We start from the raw sequence: 9,254 nt of genomic DNA on the forward strand, positions 1-9,254 counted from the left end.
GGAAAAGAGGAAAGAAGGAGGCAGAATATGGTAAATTACCTCATGAAGAGGCACCCAAAAATATAGTAGGAAAAGAAGAGAAGGGGTGAACATTTTTTGAACATTACTCATTAGATTTGGCTCAGAACGGAATTAACATACACAGTTGGGTATAAAAATATATCTTACCCTATAAGAAACTAAGAAGGGAAAGGGGGAACAAAAGGGAAAGAATAGGGGATGGGAGGACAACAGAAGGGGGGAAAGGAAAGAAAAAAGAAAGGGGCTGATAAAATTGAGGGGGACAATGTTCAAAAGCAAAACATTGGCAAGGAAGAACAAGGTGAAAGAAAAGTAAGAACAGGGAAAATTTAGAATAGAGAAATATAATAGTAATCATAACTGAATGTGAATTAGATGAACTCTCCAATAAAACAGAAGCAAAAGGATGAATTAAAAGCCAGAATCCCAAAATATTTTGTTTACAGGAAATACATTTTAAATAGAGAGATACACATAGAATGGAGAAGACTGGAACAGAAAATGTTATGCTTAAGTTGAAATAAAAACAAAAAACAATGGTAATCCTAATATCAAAGCAAAAGCAAAGATATATCTAAAAGAGAAAGAAAATTACATTTTGCTAAAAGGTACCATATACAATAAAGTAACATGAACACTAACTATGCACCAAGTGATATAGCAATCAAAATCAGCAAAACTATCTTAGTAGGGGAGCTCAACATCTTTTCTCAGAACTAGATAAATCTAATCACAAAAGTTTAAAAGTTGAGTAGAATTTTTGAAAAATTAGATATGATAGAGCTCTGACAAAAATTGAATGAGAATAGAAAAGAATATGCCTTTTTCTCAGTAACACATGGCACTTACACAAAAATTGATCATGTAATAAAGCATAAACATTTCACAGTCAAATGTAAAAAGGCAGAAATATTTAACATCCTTTCAGATCATGATACAATAAAATATTGTGTGAAAAAGGGCCTTGGAAAGAATGTTTAAAAATTAATTGGAAACTAATAAACTTCTAAACAATGTGTTTGTCAAGAACAAATCATAGAAAGTATAATTTCAAGAGAATGATAAAAATGAGACAATGTACCAAAATGCAGCCAAAACAGTTCTTGGGGAAATTTTATACCACTAATTCATACAAAAATATAACACAGGACATAAATGAATTGGGCATACAACTAAAGTTGTGGACAGAAATTAAAAATCTCCAAGTTAGAAAATCTGAAAATCAACGGAGAGGTTAATAAAATAGATAACTATTGAACTAATAAATAAAACTTAAGAATCTATTTTATGAAAAAATAAATCTTTGTTTAATTTGATTTTTTTAAAGATAGAAGAAAGTCAAATTAACAGTATCAAAATTGAAAAGGACGAATTGGCCATCAAAGAAGAGGAAATCAAAGCAATTATCAACTATTTTGACCAACTACATGCCAATAAATCTGACAATCTAAGTAAAAATAGATGAATATTTTTTAAAATGTAAATTACCCACATTAATGGGTGAGGAAATAAAATTTTTATCCCCATTTTAAAAAAAGAAATTGAACAAATCGTCAGTGAACTCCCTAAGAAAAAAATCTCCAGGCAAGTGAAATATGATTCCAGGCCAGTAATATTTACAATTGAATTCTACCAAACATTTAAAGAACAACTAATTTTAAAATGCTATATAAAGTATTTGGAAAATTAGGCAAAGAAAGAATTCTGCCAAATTGATTTTATAGCACAAATATGGTGCTGATACCTAAACTAAGAAGAGCCAAAAAAAACCACTATAGACTAATTTCCCTAATGAATATTGAAGCAAAGGTTTTAAATAACATTTTAGCAAAGAGATTACAGGAATTTAACCTGAAGATAAGCTTCATGATAAATTTATCATGAAGATACTCCCAGGTGGGATTTATTTATATCAGGAATTATATCAGGAATCAGATTCAATATCAGGAAAACTATCAACATAATGGACCATGTCAATAACAAAACAAAAATCATCATCTCAATAGATGCAAAAAAAAAAAAAAAAGGTTTTGACCAAATACAGCACTTATTTCTATTAAAAATACTGGAGAACCTAGGAATAAATGGCGTTTTCCTTAAAATAAGTATCTCAAACCATCAGCAAGGATTATACATAATGGGGATAAACCAGAAGTTTTCCCAGTAATATTAGGAGTGAAACAAGGATGCCCATTATCACCATTGTTATTCAATATTATACTAGAAAGGTTAGTTTTAACAATGAGAAGAAAAAGAAATGGAAAGAATTAGAATAGGCAACAAAGAAACAAAGCTATCACTTTTGGCAGCTATTATGACATATTTAGAGAATCCTAGAGAATAAACTAAAAAACTAAACAATTTTAGCAAAGTTGCAGAATATAAAATAAATCACATCAGTTACATTTTTAGGAATATTTAAAAGAAAGATAGTACAAATTTTGCTGAATATTCACTTCTAAAAAGACCTTTGGGCCCCAATTGACTGATTTTAGGACCCTAGAGATTAAGCCCAGAAATTAAGAATTGGAAATATTGGAGAATCTGACAAAACAAATCCTTGAATATTAGAGTGTGTGTTATAAAAACAAAACAAATAAACCTCCCTATGATCCATAATTGAGACTGGAGGGAAGGGACGAAAGGAGAGGAAGAATCATCTCCAGCATTGTCTTCATTGAAATAAATCAAAAAGTGAGTACCTCAAGAATCTAGTCCAATTTTCTCAGGAATATTTCCTTCAAGGAGTGTCATTCCTGGTTGTGAATGTCCCCAGGAGAGAGGGGGTCAAATACAAGAAGATAAATGCATTCTACAAACTCTCCATTGGGACAAGAATAGATTCCCTGTCTAGGGATGACTAAAGAAAGAACTATTAAACTGTGTAAAGTTTGGTTTGAGAATATAAAGAATTTACGGGATTGTTTTGGTCAAAGCATGGAACTTTTAATTACTTAGAAAGTTGCAGAATTATGTTGAATCTTCCAAAATAATTTTAGAACAAATGAACTACCAATACTGCTAAATCCTTCTTTAGTCTCAGTTTTTCTTCCTGTGATTATACTTTGGCAAAAATCTACAGGAATAGAACTTTAACAGCTCTTCTATCAGGGCCTTGTACTAAATACATAGTGCACTTTAAATGAGTTAACCCAATTAACTTTGGCAAATTAGACTAAAGCAATTTTGTATTGTTAAGAAATTACATTTTTGGGATAAGATTATAAAAGCATTAACATCATTAGGAAACAAAAGAATTATTTTAGACTGATAGCTGGACCCCAGATGATCACAAGTTCTATACTTAATAGAGGAGATAGTTAAGAACTTAACTTCAAAATCTCTTAGAGAAAAACTAGGGAAAAGTTCAGGCCTGATATATTGTAATGCCTTGTTCTATGTTCTGTGTGTCTTGTTTTGTAAATGATGAAATTAAATTTAGGAATAGTGGCTTCCTTGTTCAGATGGAAAGGGATCTTATACAACTGGGAAAATCCTTAAGACAATAAAAAATAAATGTCTGTTTTATCTGTACTATGCTATTTATGTTTTGTGTTTACCCATAGTTCACATTTATCCATTCCTTTTCTTTTGACTTAATCGACCAAAAAAACAGACTATAAAAAAAGTAAACTTTCAAAAAGATCTTAAAAGACTTGTCTCTTTTCTCTCTGTTTCTAATACTGGCCATGTTGGAGATGACTAAGATGAAAGATAGATACAAAAATTATTTGAAAACTAAGGTAAAACAACTGATCAGAAACCAACTTTGTGAAAAAAGAATAATCAATGTCTACCTATTAGACATGGTAAATCCTCATGAACTCTTATCAATCTGAAGATTAGATACCCAAGGTAAAATTGGAGTAGAAAGCTAAAAGTCAAGACTGGAACACAGGAGCTTGTGGTGGGTCTTGATACCCCAGGATATGTTTAACTCTCTTCAGAAGCTCAGGCAGGAACTAGAATACAAGGTCACAGATAGAGTTTGGAGCACAGTGTCATTAACATAGTCATGGCATGTTGGGTATGTATCTATCTAGTTTGATATAATGTATTTTTCAGGAAAGAGTGTGGTGGGTTTATGTATAGCTGCATATGATGAATTCTCACCAATCAAAAACCCTTAACCCCAGGATGGAAGCTTTAGTGTTGGGCCAGAGGGAGAAGATAAAAATGTTTTTCTCAAGGTAAAAAAACTGGGAAACTACCATAGCATTTGTTATACACTGATGACTGACTAACCAGATGCATTTCCAGATCTAAAGGAGGGGAAGTGCATCCTGAGAAACTAAGTGGTGTTATTTCCTTGTCATATATCTTTATTGCACATCATTGGTTAGGGTAAAGTAAACCCCCTCCTTTGTTAAGTTCAGCCACCCATGAGTGCCTCATTTTGTCCCAACATCAAACTTCAATTAGAAAGCACTTTAAAGCCATGGTTGCAATATCTGACATAGTCATCAGATTGGAACACAATGCCTTGTGGCTCCCATTGTGGTTGAGTTAAAGAAAGAGACCCACAAATATGGTAGCAGACAAGGATTGTGCATCTTTTCTGCGGGATTGATTGCAGGCTCTAGATCAGTCAGATTAGCTTAATAGGTCCTGGAGAGGCTGCTCAGGAAGATACAGAAAGCTAAGACCAGCATATCATGGATGTTATTTTCTGTACTGGGTAAACTAGTCAGCCAAATTAAAGTCAAATTAAAAGTAAACTGGCTTATTGAACAGCTGGAGACAGAGCTCAAAACTTTCAGGGACCAAGCCAAACAATGCTAAGGGCAGCTAGTGGACCTCATGAGTTTTAAAGATTTGAAGGTCCTAAATCCATGAAAATAATGGTTAGATGTAGGAGCAACTGAAATTTATTGAAGGTTGTTTGGAGTGGAGTGATAATATATAGCTGAGGTGAAGTATGAGATTCCTCAGTATTCTCACAAACTACTTTCTTGTTTGGATGAAGGTTAATCTGATGAAGGCTAACTACCAGTGTCCTAGCAAATTGTAACAATAGATATAAATGAAATTACAGGAAACTATAGGTTGGCTGAATCCTTAATGCATACTTATGCACATTATGTGTTTAGAATTCCTTCTGTGTGTAGGAAGAAATTACCTGTCTTTCATAATTGATTCATATACTGGATTGAGTATATCTTTTGCTCCCCATTTTAGGGAGACCTTCACATGAATCATAACCTAATCCTTAAGCAATTTTTCCATGGTTCACTGTAGTGTGGGAACTTAACAAGGTGAATACTGTGAGAAAGGGGAGCCTAATCCATCAAATTGAGTTCTACGAACTTGTGGATTTTTTTTCCCTTATTTGTTTGACTACTGCATTTAATATAATTGGTTTCCATTGTAATCTATGTATTTTACTTTGTGCATTAAAAACATTATTCCAAGAAAGGTTACATAAACTTTATCAGAGTGCCAAAGTTTAAAACTTTTTTTTTTTTAAAGATTTTTATACTCTAATTAGAGGTAGGCATCTATAGGACTAAACTCAATTCAGTCTTTGTGCCTAAGTACTCCATAACAGCACCCCAGTTTCTGTGGGTCCAGCAACTACTTATCAAAGTTAGAAAAGCATAAATGAGAGATCTTAAATTATTTAAGAAAAATGAGGCTACATAAGTGATACATAAACTGGCCTTTGAAAGAAGAGGATTTCAACAAATGTAAATATAGAGACAGTATATTGTAGAGATGAAGAAAAGACTACATGAATATATAAAACATAGAAAGGGCATGAAGGGACAGAGGAAGAGTTAATATAGTCTGGCTAATAGGGTGAATGAAAGAGAACAGTATAAAATAAATTTGGAAACGTAGTTGAAGCAGGATTGTGTAGAAATTTCAATACCAAGCATTTTTATCTTTTCCAAGAGACAATGTAAGGCCATTAAAGATTTTTAAATAGGGAAGTGATATGATCAGAACTGCATTAAGCTATTTGGCAATTGTTTAAAGTTTATATAATAGGGGTTAACTAATGAGAGTTCAGGCTTTCCTGACACAGAATGTTTGGCTTTAATCAAATGGACTTTGGAATATAAATAGATATTCTATGATTGTTTCTTCCACTAACTTTATGGTAAAGAGAGGGCCTTCTCACTAGTTGCTAAGCCAGAACTGAGGATGCCCTACAAAAATTTTGAGGGCAACTCTAGCTTCTTTTTAATGATGGCCACCTGAAGAAAGATATACTGTAAATCTCTGAGTGAGAAAAGAGGTCTCTGGCCCTTCCCTGTTAGGAAGACCAACACATGGCCTCTAGTCTTTTTTGTGTTTGTTCTTTCTTGTTTTTAGGGGGAGAATTAGATATAGACAATTTTATGAGCTTGGAAAGATTGGGAAGAGAGGTCCAATGCCTGAATAGCTGAAGTAGTAAGGCACTTTGAAAAGAAAGTCAGAAAGCAGCATGTGTCAGACAAGTCAAACTATCACCACCATTATCTCCCTTATGGTAACAGTTCAGGATATTGAACTCTTAAGAGCATTGGAAATAATAGTGCTTCCAGCCCCTCTTCTAAGCCATTTTTAAAGTTGTTTTCTTTATTTTTCTGCTTATACAAGTATATTAAGTCCAAGATAACTCTCTGGAGGCCTCAGGATCAGCCAGAGTTAGGATAAGTAAAAGTTTTTGGTTTTTAGGGGGAGAAGTTAAAGAAGCAGGCAAACTGCCAGGTGTTTTGCCAAAGATCTCTTCTCAGTTCTGGAGTCCAGAATCTCTACCTCTCTCCTCCTCATCCTGCTGCCAAGTGAAGTCTCACCTCTCTCCCCACCCTCTAATACTTGCCTACGATTATCTTAACATCAAACATTGAGACAGCATCAACTGTGAGAAGAGCCATTTTTCCAAACATATGCTAATAGAGTCATTGTCTCATATCGAATAGGTAATTAGCCTTAAGTGCTCCGTTGTCTGATTCAAGTAGACCTTTTCATAGTTTTAGCCCTTTACACATGTACATTAAGACTATTGTAGACTGAAAGTCCTCAGGAATCATTGGATTCTCTGAGGCATCATAAGACTGTTGCGAGACTTCAAAACCTGTAGGGATCATTGGATTCCCTAACACGTGAAGCAATGGACAATAGATTGGTTTTGGACTATCTCTTGGTTGATGAAGAAGGCGTGTATGTGTGACTGATATTTGCATACCCTCCTTCTAGGACTTCTGGAAATCTCTTACAATACCATGCTGATTTATATTGTTTGTTATATCACTACTTGCATGTACAATTCCTGTTTGTTACATCACATCAAGTCTGCACTGACTGTGGGGAGAGTCATCACTAATAGCTCTGTGTTATTGCTATGTGCTTGTGTAATAACTCCCATGCTGATGGGTTTGTGCATACTTGTCTCTAATAAGGCCCTTCAACCCAGAAACTCGCTAGCAAATCTTCACTTCTCTTTGGTGCTTTTCATCTCCCTTCCTGAGATGTCAGGGAGGGCGTGATTATCTCCCTTTTAGTGCTTTCATCTCCTCTCCTGAGAAGTCAGGGGGGGGCGTGATCACCTCCTTTTTGGAGTTATCACCTCCCTGAAAAGTCAGGGATGGTGTGACCACCTGTGGTCTAAAACAAAAGAAAGTGGGAGATGTAAAGGGCTAGAACTGAGCAATGCACTTGGATAATGAAGCACATGAGACTAATTGCCAATTGGACAGTTCCCTATTAACTTGTTTGAAGGTTGACCCTCCCCAGCTGTTCTGTGCTGACTTGATTGGTGGGACAAAGAGGGAGAAATGACGTGTGTGGGAGGAGTAGGAGGAGGAAGAGGAAGTGAGACACAGAAGCTGCAGTCTCTTCGGGCATTTGAGGGAGGAAGGTGTGTGGGAGGTTGCTAGGCCTAATCCCCTGACCTTGACTGTAAAAGATCAAGAATAAAGACATTTAGTGCTCCTGACTCCAGCTGATTTCTGGGAAGACAGAATTCCAGCAAATAGTATTGCTTCTTTTATCCTGGGAGGATGGGCTCTGTCTCTAGACTTCTTGGATGGAGCCTGGGAAATCCTGATCTCTGAGATCAGAAAAGGGGACATAATCTCTTAAGAGTGATAATCTTAAAGGGAACACAATTTAACAGTTTCCCTCCTTCCTCAATAATATTCTCTAGTTCTTTGGTCATAAATTTCTCCCTCTCCAAAGATCTGATAAGTTAACCCTTGCTTTCCTAATTTGTTTATGATATCACCCTTTGCACCCAACTCATATACCATTTTGACCTTATTTTGCTTTAGGGTGTAAGACATAAATCTATGCTGAGTTTCTCACATATTATTTTCCAATTTTTCCAGCAATCTTTAATGTTCTTATCCCAGAAGCTGGAGTTTGGGGTTTATCAAATACTTTTTTTTAATTATATTATTATATATTAATTATTTTTAAATTAAATTAAATATTACTATGTTACTATATTACTATAGTCATTGATTATTGCATCATGTGTATCTAACCTATTCCAGTGATTCACCTCTTTATTTCTTAACCAGTACCAAATAGTTTGGATGACTGCTGCTTTATAATGTAGTTTTAGATCTGGTACTGATAGGCCATTATCTAAGCCATAAGCAAACTTTATAGATATGCAGCTCAAGAATTACTCCTACAGGGTTTATGTATAGATACCACTATTGAAAACCCAGAAATGAAAGTTCTTGCTACTAAAGTCCTTGGCACTTTCTTTTTTTTTTTTTTTTTTTTAATAATTATAATTTTTTGACAGTATATATGCATGAATAATTTTTTTATAACATTATCCCTTGTATTCATTTTTCCAAATTTTCCCCTCTCTCCCTCTATTCCCTCCCCTAGATGACAGGCAATCCTATACATTTTACATGTGTTACAGTATAACCTAAATACAATATATGTGTGTAAATCCAATTTTCTTGTTGCACGTTAAGTATTAGATTCTGAAGGTATAAGTAACCTGGGTAGATAGACAGTAGTGCTAACAATTTACATTCACTTCCCAGTGTTCCTTCTCTGGGTGTAGTTATTTCTGTCCATCATTGATCAACTGGAAGTGAGTTGGATCTTCTTTATGTTGAAGATTTCCACTTCCATCAGAATATATCTTCATACAGCATTGTTGTTGAAGTGTACAGCGATCTTCTGGTTCTGTTCATTTCACTCAGCATCAGTTCATGCAAGTTTCTCCAAACCTTTCTGAATTCATCCTGCTGGTCATTTCTTACAGAGCAATAATATTC

This window comes from Sminthopsis crassicaudata, chromosome 5 (assembly GCF_048593235.1).
Source record: "Sminthopsis crassicaudata isolate SCR6 chromosome 5, ASM4859323v1, whole genome shotgun sequence".
Taxonomy (NCBI): domain Eukaryota; kingdom Metazoa; phylum Chordata; class Mammalia; order Dasyuromorphia; family Dasyuridae; genus Sminthopsis; species Sminthopsis crassicaudata.